The following is a 13,779-nucleotide window of genomic DNA, read 5'->3' as shown; positions in this document are numbered from 1 at the left end:
ATTCTCCTACATATTTCATGCATTTTTCTTTAAAGGTAGATAGTACTCAATTATATTTATCACATATTCATTACTCACAATATCTCACTATTACACATTGCTTTACATTAGTGAAAATTGGTTTTCAAATTCTGTGGGTTTTTTTTTTTACTAGCACACTTAGATAATTGAATATTAGTCACTTTTCCTGCAGCTGCGACAACATGCATAGCAAAGACAACCCGAGTGAGGAGGGTTTATTTTGGCTCCCAGTGTGAGAGCCGTGTCCATCCAGTGTGAGAGCCATGTCCATCCAGTGAGAGAGCCGTGTCCATCCAGTGTGAGAGCCATGTCCATCCAGTGTGAGAGCTGTGTCCATCCAGTGTGAGAGCCGTGTCCATCCAGTGTGAGAGCCGTGTCCATCCAGTGTGAGAGCCATGTCCATCCAGTGTGAGAGCCGTGTCCATCCAGTGAGAGAGCCGTGTCCATCCAGTGTGAGAGCCGTGTCCATCCAGTGTGAGAGCCGTGTCCATCACGGTCTCAAGCCTGCTCTAGCTGTGGTGTCGGGACCGTGAGGTGGCTGGTCACATTGTAGCCCCAGTCAGGCAGCAGAGGGATGAATGCTAGCACTTAGCTCTCCTTCTGCTGCCTGGACTGTGGTTTCCACCCAGTTCCTACTGATGGACACTCAGGTCAGTTCACTAGTTTTCCGTGGAAATGTCACTGTTGGTAACCTTGTGATCAGGCCGTATTATGATCGTGGGGTAGGTCTGTAGGGGTAGTTCTTAGGAAGAGATGGGTGTGTCAAATTTTACATGGTCTTTAAATGAGACAGGTGTGGTCAAGTGGCCATTCAGGGGTCATAAGAGTTTGACGACTGCTATTCATATGTGGGAGCCTCTCTCCCCACATGCGGCTTATCCTAGCTGCAGTTAGTTTTGCAGTGTGCTTCTAATGACATTATTGGGTGACCTGGGAGTGTTGGTTTAGATATGCGGGTGATACATCTGTTTGCTTCTCATTGATTTATTCATTGTGAGACCCCTAGCAGCGCAGGGGTCTTTGGGCTTATTGACTCTTTTGGGTGATATCTTCTGTCATTTTCCATAGAGAGGCAATGTTTCCTGGGTTCTAGCATGTGAGTTTTCTATACTTTATTCTGTCTTAATGTGCGGGGGGCGGGTGCATTTGTATGTGAGTACATATACATTTGGGTGTACGTATACCTGTTATGACACATCTGCGGAGGCCAGAAGTGACTTTCTCAAAAGCTCTTCACTTTATTTCAGAATATAGGATTCTCAGTGAGCCTGGAGGATGTCAGTTTAGCTAGGATGCAGCCAGCAAGCTCCAGGGACCCCCCTGTTTCTGCCCCCGTCCCCCAGCAATGGTGTCACAGGCACCTTCTTCCATGCTTGCTGTGGGTGCTGGGGTCTGAGCTCCAGTGCTCATGTTTGCGTGCGGGACATGTATTTTACCTACGGAACCATCTTCCCAGCCTCCCCTTTTCCTGTTGAAAGTGCTATTGTGTCATGCCAAGCGTCTGTGGAGAAGCCACGTCAGTATGCCAACAGTTCCCGTGGCTTCCCATTGTCTCCTGTTACTGCCACAAGGCTGATGGTTGTGGAGAAAGCTGGTTTAACATTCAGAGGGAGACTAACTTGATAAAATTCATTATTCAGTTCATGGTCATTTCCATGCCTTTGAGACTGCCTTTCAGGAAGCTTATTGGAGTGAATTCTGGGTAATGGTTCAAATGGTTGAAGACTAGGAAACCTTTACGAGGAGCCAGGAGTGCTGACTTTCGGCTGTTCTTCCTTCTGTGGGCACCACTGGCTTCCGGCTAAAACCAACGCAAATGAATTCCCACCTTGTCCTTGTCATGACTCTCTGTGCAGCTTTGGACAATAGCCTTATCTGAGCTTTCTCTGTCTGTGAACGGAAGATGACTGGGCTCCTGCTACCACGGGGAGACGGCACCCACTCCAAGCTCTCTGTGCAGCCCCACACTCCCAGTGCTGAGGTTTGCGGATGTAACCCTGCAAGCTGTGCATCCCGAGGCCACATCTTCAACCTCCCCTTGCCTCAGTTTCCTCCTCAGAAAGCGGAGACGATGCCCGTACTTCATTGAGTTGGTATGTAAAGTGCATAGCCTGGTGCCAGACACGCAAGTGCTCACCAAATGGGAGCTATTTGTTTTTATTGTTGTCATTATCATTCTCTTCGGCAATTTTCTTAAGCTTCCTTATCCCGAGCCCTTCTGTTGAAAATTGGCCGGGATGCTTCCACTATTATTCCCTCTCTATAGTCACGCTGTGGCATTTGAGCTGCGGGATGATTGAATCTGCCAGGCACTTTGCTGGGATCCGTGCGCGGATACATGGGGATTCCTGCCGCCTGGAGCCCCTAGGGACGCTGCTTGGGTCTGGGCCAGCACTCCTTTCTTCTGCCTCAAGAGTCCCAGGGATCGATCCTCCCACTCTCTTCTGCCTGCCACCACCTGTCCTTCCTCTCGTGTTTGTCTTCTGTTCTGGATGGGACACACACACACACACACATACACACACACACACACACACTCCTCGAGGGTTCAGAAGAAAAGGAAATGATGGAGATTCTAGAATTGTGAGATAGCAGCTCTGACCTGGCTTTGCTATCTAGAGTGGATTCTGTTCCCACGTGTGCAGAAATGGTGCTTCCAGTCTCTACAGCTCACCGCTGTCTCTGCCTTTCTTTGGTCCTCCTGTGTTTATATATATATATATATATATATATATATATATATATATATATATATATATACGAGATATGCAATGCTATATACATAATATTATATTTGCCATGTATCATATATATTCTAGTTTGTATCTCTGTTGCTTTGACGAAACACTGACCGGCCAAAAGCTGCTTCTGGCTCACGGTTCATCATAGAAGGAAGCCAAGGCAGGGATCAGACAGGGCAGGACCTGGAAACAGGAACAAAAACAGAATCTAAGGAGGAGTGCTGAGAACCGGCTTCTCTCTCTAGAGTGTTCAGTCTGCTTTCTTAGGTAGTCCAGGCTCACTGTCCCAGGGGTGGTACCATCCAGAGTGGGCTGAGCCCTCCCATATCAAGTATCAATCAAAAAATATGCACAGACTTGCCCACAAGCTGATGGAGGCAATTTCTCAGTTGAGACACCCTCTTCTAAGGTAACTGTGGTTTGGGTCAAGCTAACAAATTAACCAGCTCTTGCGTCGTACTGAGTGAAGTGTTTACCGAGGCTTTGTGGGGATGCAGGCACTAAGCCTGTGCTCCACACCATTGAGAGTGAGGTGCCATGGTAACTTCACCGTTGGCTGTGCCCTAGGCTGGACACCTACCTCCCCCAGTGTCAGTCTGAATCACAGCCTGCCAAAGGCATGCTGTATGAAATCCCAGTGAGTCCTACATGTTATATACCACAACGCTGCCTCATCCATCCACCATAAACACTAGCACAATCAAGATCACATTTCTCCTTTCTCTTAGAGGTCGGCTTTTCTTTCCTGTTCCCCACCTCCCTGGTTGCAGTGGCTGGCAGTCAGTCTTTTAGAAACACTGAAGAGCTCAAAAGCTCCAGCATCGATGTGGCAGCCGAAGACAATTTAATTTCAAAGCCCATGCTCTTAGGGGAAGAGCCAATAAATTATGGGATAGAATCTGAAAGCACAGACCATCTGACTTCAGAGCCTGCCAAGAAGTCTTAGATTTAATGGAATTAATGTTTTATTTACAAATATGAGTACGCTACATACAAGACTTTCTTGTCTGTCGGTCTCTCGCCTACCTGGAGACAGAGTGGTACAGGGTGGGTGGGAGCAGATGGGAATGAGGGATGGGTTTCAGGAATAGGGAGGGAGAGGGAAGGAGAGAGAGAGAGAGAGAGAGAGAGAGAGAGAGAGAGAGAGAGAGAGAACGAGGAGGATAGGAAGAGATTTCAAAGATGGAAGTCACTCAGATGGTAGAGTATCGTTGTCTAACTGTGAGCATTTGAGCATCCTTCAGTTCCCCAGTGACATGTTCTTGACTCAGGCTTCTACTATGGGACAAGGAGCTGACTTAGGACCTGGATAGAGACTGGAAGAGACTCACCAGATGATAGAGCCAGCAGGAGTGGAGGAAAGGGAAACTCGTCCTGACAAAATAAGGAAGACTGACTATAGGCCTCTTGGCCAAAGTGGTCACCTCAGTATCTGCCTAGAAGAGTCAACAGCCAGGTTATGTACATCACTCTTCCCCAGGGACCAGAGGGACACCTCCCAGACTTGCCGACTCTTGCTGAGTCATGCAAACTCTTTGTGTCTCCTGATATAAACGTGAAGAAGAAAATTAAAGAATGAGAGCAGGAAAGAGATTCTGCGATCCTCACAGAAACATCAAACCTTTTAATTAAGATGCAAAATTCATTTCAGAGAATGGTTTAAACCTAGACTTTAAACCTAGTTCTTATGAGAGGATGGTTTAAATGTTTGTTAGTCTAAGTTTTAAAAGACCTGGCACAAAAGTGGTTATTTTTCTCATTTCTTATCAAGGAGGGAACAACAGCAAAACCTCCGTTAACTGTAGCATTAGGAAGCCAAGCTTCTTTGCACGCGTGCTTTAGTGGCTGTTAATCTGGGACGTCTCTATAACGACAGTAAAAGTTCAAGTGATGTTCTCTTTGTTTCTGGTCTTGGTTCTTCTTAGCTTTGGAACTCTAATCTGGAATTGTATCCAATTCTACATTAGTCTCCTGGGAATTGCCTTCTCTACCCATCAAAGGGTCTCTTCCAGCTTTTCCTGTGATACCAGACAGAGACACACTCATTGTTCTACTAAGAGACCCAGCAGCACAAGAGTAGGTGAGGTTCCAGCTCAAAACAATATCATTAAAAATCTTTTTTAAATTATATCATTTTACATGTATGAGGGTATAGCTTGCATGCATGTCTGTGTAGTATTTGCATGCCTGGTACCCTCACAGGCAAGAAGAGGGTGTTGGATACCCTGGAACTTGAGCTACAGTTGGTTGCGAGCAGCTGTGGATGTACTAAGCTAGTGTTCTTTACTGTGGAGCCATTTCTTCAGCATCTCATTGAATTCTTAATTCTTTAAAATACCATTGCTTATCAATAACATTGTTTCCTGTCTTTTCCCCAATTCTACCTTTTCATGGATGCAAAAGTATTTGCTTTAGCAGACTCAAATTTTACCTTTAAGTATACTTTGTCTTAATCTGGATCTTAAAGCACGGCATGTAACCATGAAAAAGTAGCTCGTTCTGGTAGGTCTTTTTCCTTGTGTATATCCTGAGGAAGGCATTTAAGACTGACTCTCACCTTCACTGGGAATTAGATACAGGTCCACCAACTTATAATACCATCTCATTGCCTAACCCAATCCATATTTATTTCCTAAAGAGGTGATAACTGTTTTAACACCTGTCTCCCAGGTTAACTTTTTTTTTCTGTTGTGTAATCTATCCTTAATCATATAAAATGGTATTTTACATCCAGAGTGTTTATGGCACAGTGTTTCTGAGATTTATAAATATGCATGTCTACACTTTTAGCTCATCTTCAATCATTGCAATACAGTAGCCATTGGGCTACTATGTCCGAACTTATGTATCTAGTTTACTGTCAGTTTCTTAAGAGCTTACTCTTTAGTATTTCAGCTCTTTTGGGTCCAATTTACAATTACAAATGGCATATGTATTAAGGTGTATGGGTAATTGTTTTGGTATTCATATGCTCCATGAGATGGTCATCACCACTAGGCCGCTTCACGTACCCACAGCCTCACAGAGTTACTTAAATGGCCTTTTCTTTGTTTTGCTATGATAATTCCTAAGGTCTATGTTCTGTGCAAACGAGCACAGTTTGTTCAGTCTCATCATATTAAGTGGCATCCGGATAAAATTAGGTCACCAGAACTCACTCCTTTTGTGCATCTGTGTAACCTTTGCTCCTTTCCCTGTTTCCTCTTCCCCACGAGCTCTGGCAAACAGTGTCTCCCTCTCTCCTACGAGTACACACCCTCTTAGGTTTTGTTTTTGTTTTGCTTTTCAGTTGTTTTGATAGAATGCGAGACAAGGGTCTAGGTTAATTCTGGAGGTGGATACCAAGTTTCTCCAATGCCATTCCTCCAGGAGCCTGCCCTGTGCAAACTGTGCTGCGCAGCCCATCACAGGGGCATCTAACTGTCCAGCCGTATTTCCAGTCTCCCGCTCTGTCCCGCAGCTCGTTTGACGCCAGCCCTTACTTCTCGGGGCACTGTAGCCGTTTTTGAAGTCAGAAAGTATAGTTCTAGCTCCACGGTTTTCGATTGAGATTGTTGTCTTGCATTTTTGTGGTTTTATGTAAATTTATGTAAATGAAAATGAAAGCTCTGTAAAGAATGAAGTCCCAGGGTCTGGAGAGATGGCTCAGCTGTTGAGAGTACTTTCTGATCTTACAAAAGACTTGAGTCTGATTCCCAGCATCCACTTGAGCATCTCACCCTCCTGCCGCTCCAGCTCTGGGGACCCTCCAGGTGTCTGCACACACACGTGAGTGCACACCACATACAGACACATGTTATATACACAGTTTTAAAAAGCCTGAAAAATGAGGTTGGGATTTTTGAAAAGGGCTGCATTGAACATTGAATCTGCATGTAAATATATGTAGTATTTATGCTTTAATGGTATTCATTTTGTATGAACGTAGCATGTGTGTGATTGGTCAACTTCAAAATTGGACTTATGGTGGGTTGGATGACTTTAGGGGGACAGAACTGTCTGTGTCAGGCATGTCCACCCTTTTGATGTTGTGACAGGAGGCCTCTACAAAGTTCACCCTCAAGGATCACATAATAGAGTTTTTTATTTAAAACTTTTTATTCATTTTGCACACCAACCTCAATTGTCCCTCCTTTTCCTCCTCCCACTCCTCTCCCCTCCCCCACCCCATCCACTCCTGTTTTCAAATAAGTTTAGGTGGGCCATATGTGGACATGCCTGTGAACAGACCATAACTGAGCAGGGCTGAATATATGAGGGGGAGCTGTTTCAGGGGGTGTGGTCAGGTCTGCCAATGGAAGACCTGTCCCAGATGTAAAAACATGTACAGCTCACAGATTTCCCATGTGGGCTCCCACTGCATCCCTGGGCAGTCAGCACTACTGATAGATTTGGGGAGATCAAGATGGCAGCTGGATCTGAAGGGATTCCTCCATTCCTATCACTGGGCTTGGTGAGCAGGGTTGTTACTGGGGATGCAAATGTGCTTGTCTCTTTCTGGGCCTGCAAGTCACCCCTTTCTATGACTGACAGAGCTAGGGATGCTTCTGGTGTGGCGATATTAAGGAGAGCTATTATAAACTCGTCTGTTTTAAAGTATCTCTCGTGACTATCCTTTTGGAATAAATTCAAGAGTAGCGTTACTGGATTATAGAGTCGATCTAGAGTCACCTTTATTTAAAACTGCTGAATAGTTGCTCCTAACGGCTCCCCTGCTTTCCCGCATTCGCCATGCTGGGGATCATCAGCGGCCCTTCGTCCTCACCACCCTTCCGGTGGCCATCTTTGTTATCTTAGCCGTTCTGACGTCTATGCAGATGCTTCAGAGCAACGCTGCCTTTGATTTTTTTTGCAGCAAGGGGGTGTTTGCCACATACAGAACTGCTTAGGTATCTGAGAAATGAAACAAATGTCATAAGAATCAACGGACTCCTCTTCCAAGTGTGAGAAAACACAAGCAGAAATGCCTGCGAGAGAGGAATAAGCAGGCTTCTCCTTGCTCAGAGACAGCGGGGCCCGGAGAGCTCATTAGAGTCTCCCTTTAGTGTCACAGGGCCATTTAAATCTTCAGCCACGTGCGTGGAACACAGACCGAGCAGGACTCATGTAGGGAATTTATTTCCTGACACAGGAAAGCCACACGAAGGAGGAGATGGTTGTGAGTGACTTCTTTTCTCCTTCTTGACCCAGAGATTCCCAATAAATCTGTGTAGAGTGGGGTTCCAGCCTTTAAGCTCAGAGAATCAGCTTCCTTACTCTGTTTACTAACCTGTTAACTCTGTTTATTTACTAACCTGTTAACTCTGTTTATTAACCAATTTTTTTTCAAGAACCACATTAAATATCATAATGTAAAATTCTCTCCAACCAAAACTAGTTTGAGATGTGGATGAAATAAAAGCCAGAAGCTTGGCAGTCTTTCCCCAGCACTGGGCCTGGACTCTCGATTTCTTTAGAAATAAGTAGTATATATTTTATAAAGGTCAATGATTACACTAAAAATTCCTATGTATGTTTGATAGGCTAAATATAACTATGTTACCCTGAAAGAGCTACCTAAAAGAAAGTCTTATTTGTTTGCCTGTTTGTATAAATGTGGCTTTCTTCATGAGATAGCAGTGACTTTTTATTTTTCGAGTCTGCATTCAGAAACTGGTTGTTGCATAAATGACCCTCAAATGAACAACACTGCAAATGGCCCGTTGTTTTTACAATGTTTTTAATATTGTGCACACTGTCAACTAATGGAATAACAGCCTCCGGGATGTGTTTACATTAGTTTTAGCCAACTTAAAATACATTTAGCCTTTAGCTTCTCCTCAGGCCCAAACCACATCAAACAGGCCACACACAGACTCCTCCAGGCCGTTACCAGTTTATGGTGATTTTTAGGAAAAAGTTCTCTGTCTTGCTGTTTTCCTTTTTAGGCCAGGAATTCCCACAAGAAGAGTAAATACATCCTTTTTTCATCCCTTTCTCTTTTCATGCTGGCTTATCTGCCAATCCCAGTTTTTTTTTCTTCTAAAGGTAAAAGTCTAAGCCTACAAATGCATTTTTGAAACCGGTTTCAAGGGTACTCCACTGCAAGTAGAGATGTCTCAGAAGGCAGTATGACCTTGTCAGGGGAGCCACCCACTCCGAGATAGAGACATTTTCACCGACTGCCGTTCTTCTCCGCTTCAGGCCTCCAGTTAACTCATGAGTGTATTTATTCCCCACGACACTTCACAAGCCCTGGTGTCACACAATCATCTCACACTAAGCACCGTGGCGGTGCATCTCTTCACATTTCGGAGAGCATCTATTCAACATGACAGCGGCCCTTGTGCTGGGATAGAGAGGCTCGGGAGGAAGAGATGAATCACGTGGTGACGCCTGGTGAGACCGATGGAGAGCGTCGCTGGGGCCAGGCTGGGTGATAAAGGAGCCTTCCTGTCCTTTCAAGAAAGTGCATGTGTGTTTTCAGCCGCCACATGGTGACGCACTGGGTTCTTACCGAGGATCGGGTCAGGCGGGCCAGTCCTCTGTAAGGTGCCATGGGGTGGCCTGCCTATGTCCTGGGCAGCTCTCATTCCAGCTCACTCTTACCCTAATTTCCAATTTAGTTAAAAATCACAGCTCAGAATGATAAAGTTCAGGCCAATCTCGTGTCAGCTATCAGACTCTTGGGAATACTTTCTTCTTCTTTATTGTATTACTAGAAAGAATGAGTTTATGGGGCGTGCCTGCAGAGTATGTGTGAGGACTTACTCACGAGCATGTGCGACAGACAAACAGATGCACTACTGCAAATCTCTGCTCCATCATTGACGACAGCCTAGAGAGTAACTGTGTAGTTACAGGCACGAGAAAAGTAAGGCTATCTTTATAGTGCCCACCAAGTTTCATGAGATAACTTTAGAAATAAAATGGGGGTGTTTAGGTCCATGCTCTTTAACAGCCATGGATTTTCAGATTCCTCTTATCCTGTGAGGCAATAAAATGGACTCACGTAGCTTCTAGAAGGTAGACCGAGCAAAGGCTGAATTGAGGCAGTAACTTTGTATGGCACACTTGCCCTCATAGGGTCCGTCTATCCACCTCCCTATTATTTGGACCCAAGCCTGGTTGCGGCTCACCTCACTTGTCAATCATCCTTCAGTGTCTTGGAATGGACTTCAAAGTGCGTGGAATACAGAGCCGATGCGGAAGTGTGTGAGAAACGGGCAGCTTCCATATCCCTGGAAAGGCTCCGAAGACGTTTTTGGAACTCGGACGCTTGGAATAAAAGCAGCGGTAAATAAGGTTGAGATGCGCATGCTCTTGGCTAACAGTGGAGAAAGAGGGAACAGGCTATTACAGGCTGTTGCAATAGATATTCTAGAATGAAGATTCCATAAACCTGGAGAAGGCGGGGCTGGAGCACCGAGGGCAGAGTGCCAGGCTAACAGGTGCACAGAGCTATGGATCGGAGTCCCAGTGCTGTGTAGACGGGGTTACTGATAAAATATATAACCTGTCAGTCTGTTGTCTTTGAGGATTTCCCCTAGAGTTTTCAATTCTTGTGTTTTCAAAGCCTCAGAAAATCTTCCCTCTTTGCCGCAGAATACCAGTAGCCAGGCGAGTTCGTTTATTTAGCTTGGCATTTTTTCAAGGCCACATTCAAAATTTGTCCGTCCTCCGTGGGCTGCTGCCTGCCTGGACCACTGGTCAGTATTATACACAGCTCAGAATTTCTCCTGAATTTATTTCATTTCATTTTAAATAATAATAAATAATTTATCTATTTTACACCCCACCAGTTTCCCCTCCCTCCTCTTCCAGTGACCCCATCTCTCCTGTCCCTATCTGCAATCCACTGCTTCTCCATTTCTTTTTCCTTTTATTTCTTTATTATTTATTTATTTTACATCCTGATCTCAGTTTCCCTTCCCTCCTCTTCTCCTAGTCCCTCCCCCCACCTCTCCTGTGCCCCTTCCCCAATCCACTCCTCCTCCATTTCTGTTCAGAAAAGAGCAGGCCTCCTGTGGGCATTCACAAAGCTCAGCATATCAGCTTGTAGTAAGATTAAGCACCTTGCCTTGTATTGGGGCTGGGCAAGGTGACCAAGTATGAGGAGTAGGTTCCCAAAAGCCAGCAAAAGAGTCAGAGGCAGCCCCTGTTCCCACTGATAGGAGTTTCACAAGCAGACCAAGGTACACAATTGTTTTATATATATATATATATATATATATATATATATATATATATATATATATATATATGCAAAGGGTCAAGGTCAGTTCCATGCTGGCTTCCTGCTTGTCAGTTCAGTCTCTATGAGCTCCTATGATACTTTTTTTTTTTTGTGATGTCCTTAACCCCTCTAGTTCCTATACTCTTTCCTCCTTCTCTTCAGCAGGATTCCCCTAATGTCTGAGCTCAGTCAGATGTTTGACTGTGGGTCTCTGCATCTGTCTCCCGTTGCTGGATGAAGCCTCTCTGGTGACAGCTGGGCTAGACACTAAAGCAGATTATCATTAAACACCATCACATTGACATTTCCTCCAGGCAAGTTTGGTTCCACCCTTGGTCTCTGGTCCATTCAGCCTCTAGGTCCTGGCCCTCCAGGAGGGTCAGGGGTAGGCTCACTCTCAGGGCATGGGTCATTGGTTGGCCACTCCCACAGTCTCTGCATCACCCTTACCCTAGCATATCCCATAGGCAGGGCAAACTCTAGGTCAAAAGTTATGTGTGTGACTCAGTTGGTGCTCCAATCTCTCCACTGGATGTCTTACCTGGTCACAGGAGACGGCCAGTTCAGGCTACTTCTCAGCGATTGCTAGGAGTCTCAGCTGGTGTCATCCTTGTAGATTCCTGGGAGTTTCTCTTGCACCAGGTTTCTGTGTAATCTTGAAAGTCCCCCTCTCCCAGTGTGCTCTCCCCATCCACCCCAACTTGGTCCCTCCTGTTTCCATGCCAATCTGCCCACAGTCCACCCACAAAATATCTTCTCTTTCCCCTTTTTGGGGAGATACAAGTGTCCCCCTTGGGTCTTCTTTGTTACCTGGCCTCTTTGGATCTGTGAATTGCAGCATGGTCTTCTTTACTTTTCGGCTGATATCCACTTATGAGTCAGTAATATTTGTCTTTCTGGGTCTGGTTTACCTCACTCAGATTAATGTTTCTAGCTCCATCCACTTGTCTTTGCATTTCATGATGTCATTGTTTTTAACAGCTGAGTAACACTCCATTGTGTAAATGTATCACATTTTCTTTACCAATTCTTCCATTGAGAGACATCTAGGTTGTCTCCAGGTTCTGGATAATATAAATAAAGCTGCTATGAACATAGTTGAGCAAGTGTCCTTGTGGTAGGATGAAGTGTCCTTTGGATATATACCCAAGACTGGTATATCTGGGTCTTGAGGTAGATTGAGTCCCAATTTTCTGAGAAACCAGCATATGGATTTCCAAAATGTCTGTACAAGTTTGTACTCCCACCAGCAATGGAGAGTGAGAGATCAAGTTGGGGGGGATGCACCCCCCCCCTTGACGGTCTCACCAGAAAGGGGTGTCTGATCCCTTAGAACTGGAGTTACAGGCATTTGTGAGCCACCTAAGGAGGATGCTGGGAACCAAACCAGGGTTCCCTGGAAGAACAGGCAGTGTTCCTACATGCTGAGCCATCTCTGCAACCCTTCCTGTTTTAACTCTAAGGGGAAGCAAGTACATTCACATTTCTACCCTGTGTGCTGATGTAACATACCCACCTTTTGTTCCCCCTTCCTTAATAACACACAGTGAAGACTGTCTCACAGAATACATGACAACTCCCAGATATGTTTAAAGGCACAGGCGACTCCTTTGAGTGGGTATATGATTTGTTTGTCCTTGGGGAGTCATGGCAGCCTTGCAGGAGCACTATGGGCTGCAGAAGTCCTAAGTTCTTGAGAGAGGAACAGTAACAGGCTACTTAGTCAGGGTCTGTAAAAGCCACTGTGGAGTAACTCAGTGTTTTCCACATTGGATTGTTTATGTTCACCTTGAGGATGGCAGAGTTTGCAAAGCTGGGTTTGTGGTGGCGGATAAAATAGAGAGCAGTGTCATGTGACAGATCAAAGGCTTCTTCCTGACGTCAAGGTCTGTGAGAATGTAATCTCCAATGTGTACACACGGGTGTGTGAGAATGTGCAGTGTCCAGTGTGTACACACAGGTCTGTGAGAATGTGCAGTGTCCAGTGTGTACACACGGGTCTGTGAGAATGTGCAGTGTCCAGTGTGTACACACGGGTGTGTGAGAATGTGCAGTGTCCAGTGTGTACACACGGGTCTGTGAGAATGTGCAGCGTCCAGTGGGTACACACGGGTCTGTGAGAATGTGCAGTGTCCAGTGTGTACACACGGGTCTGTGAGAATGTGCAGCGTCCAGTGTGTACACACAGATCTGTGAGAATGTGCAGTGTCCAGTGTGTACACACGGGTGTGTGAGAATGTGCAGTGTCCAGTGTGTACACACGGGTCTGTGAGAATGTGCAGTGTCCAGTGTGTACACACAGGTCTGTGAGAATGTGCAGTGTCCAGTGTGTACACACAGCTCTGTATTAAGTGTTTGTCTTTAATAATGAAACAGAAACATTATCTTTTCTAATTGCTAGAAAGTCAGGGATTAAGCATTCAGTATGTTGCTTGATGAGCTCCATACTTAGTAAACTAAACTTTAAAATATTTCTTCTGGTACGCTATGGGGAAGAACACACAGTTACTAACTCATTACCAGAGTCTGAGGCCCCGAGTCAGCTCCATCAGTTTCCAGGCTGACTCCTGGGCGCCCTGGCCCTTGCCTCCAGCCCAGCACATGGAAGCCGAGGTGGGAGGGTGAGGAACCAAGGTAGTTCACAGTTATTCCAAGTTTAAGGTCAACTTGGGCTATGTGATCCCCATCTCAAAGAAACAAGCAAACAGACATAAAATGAATAGCACTGAAATAACCACTTTAGCTCTGCTTTATAATTTTTTAGATAATAATTTCTAATTTTTAGGTATTGTGATGCTTTTA

Source organism: Myodes glareolus, chromosome 3 (genome assembly GCF_982192425.1).
Source record: "Myodes glareolus chromosome 3, mMyoGla1.1, whole genome shotgun sequence".
NCBI lineage: Eukaryota > Metazoa > Chordata > Mammalia > Rodentia > Cricetidae > Myodes > Myodes glareolus.
The sequence above is the reverse complement of the archived record's forward strand: the minus strand, read 5'-3'. Positions refer to the sequence as shown.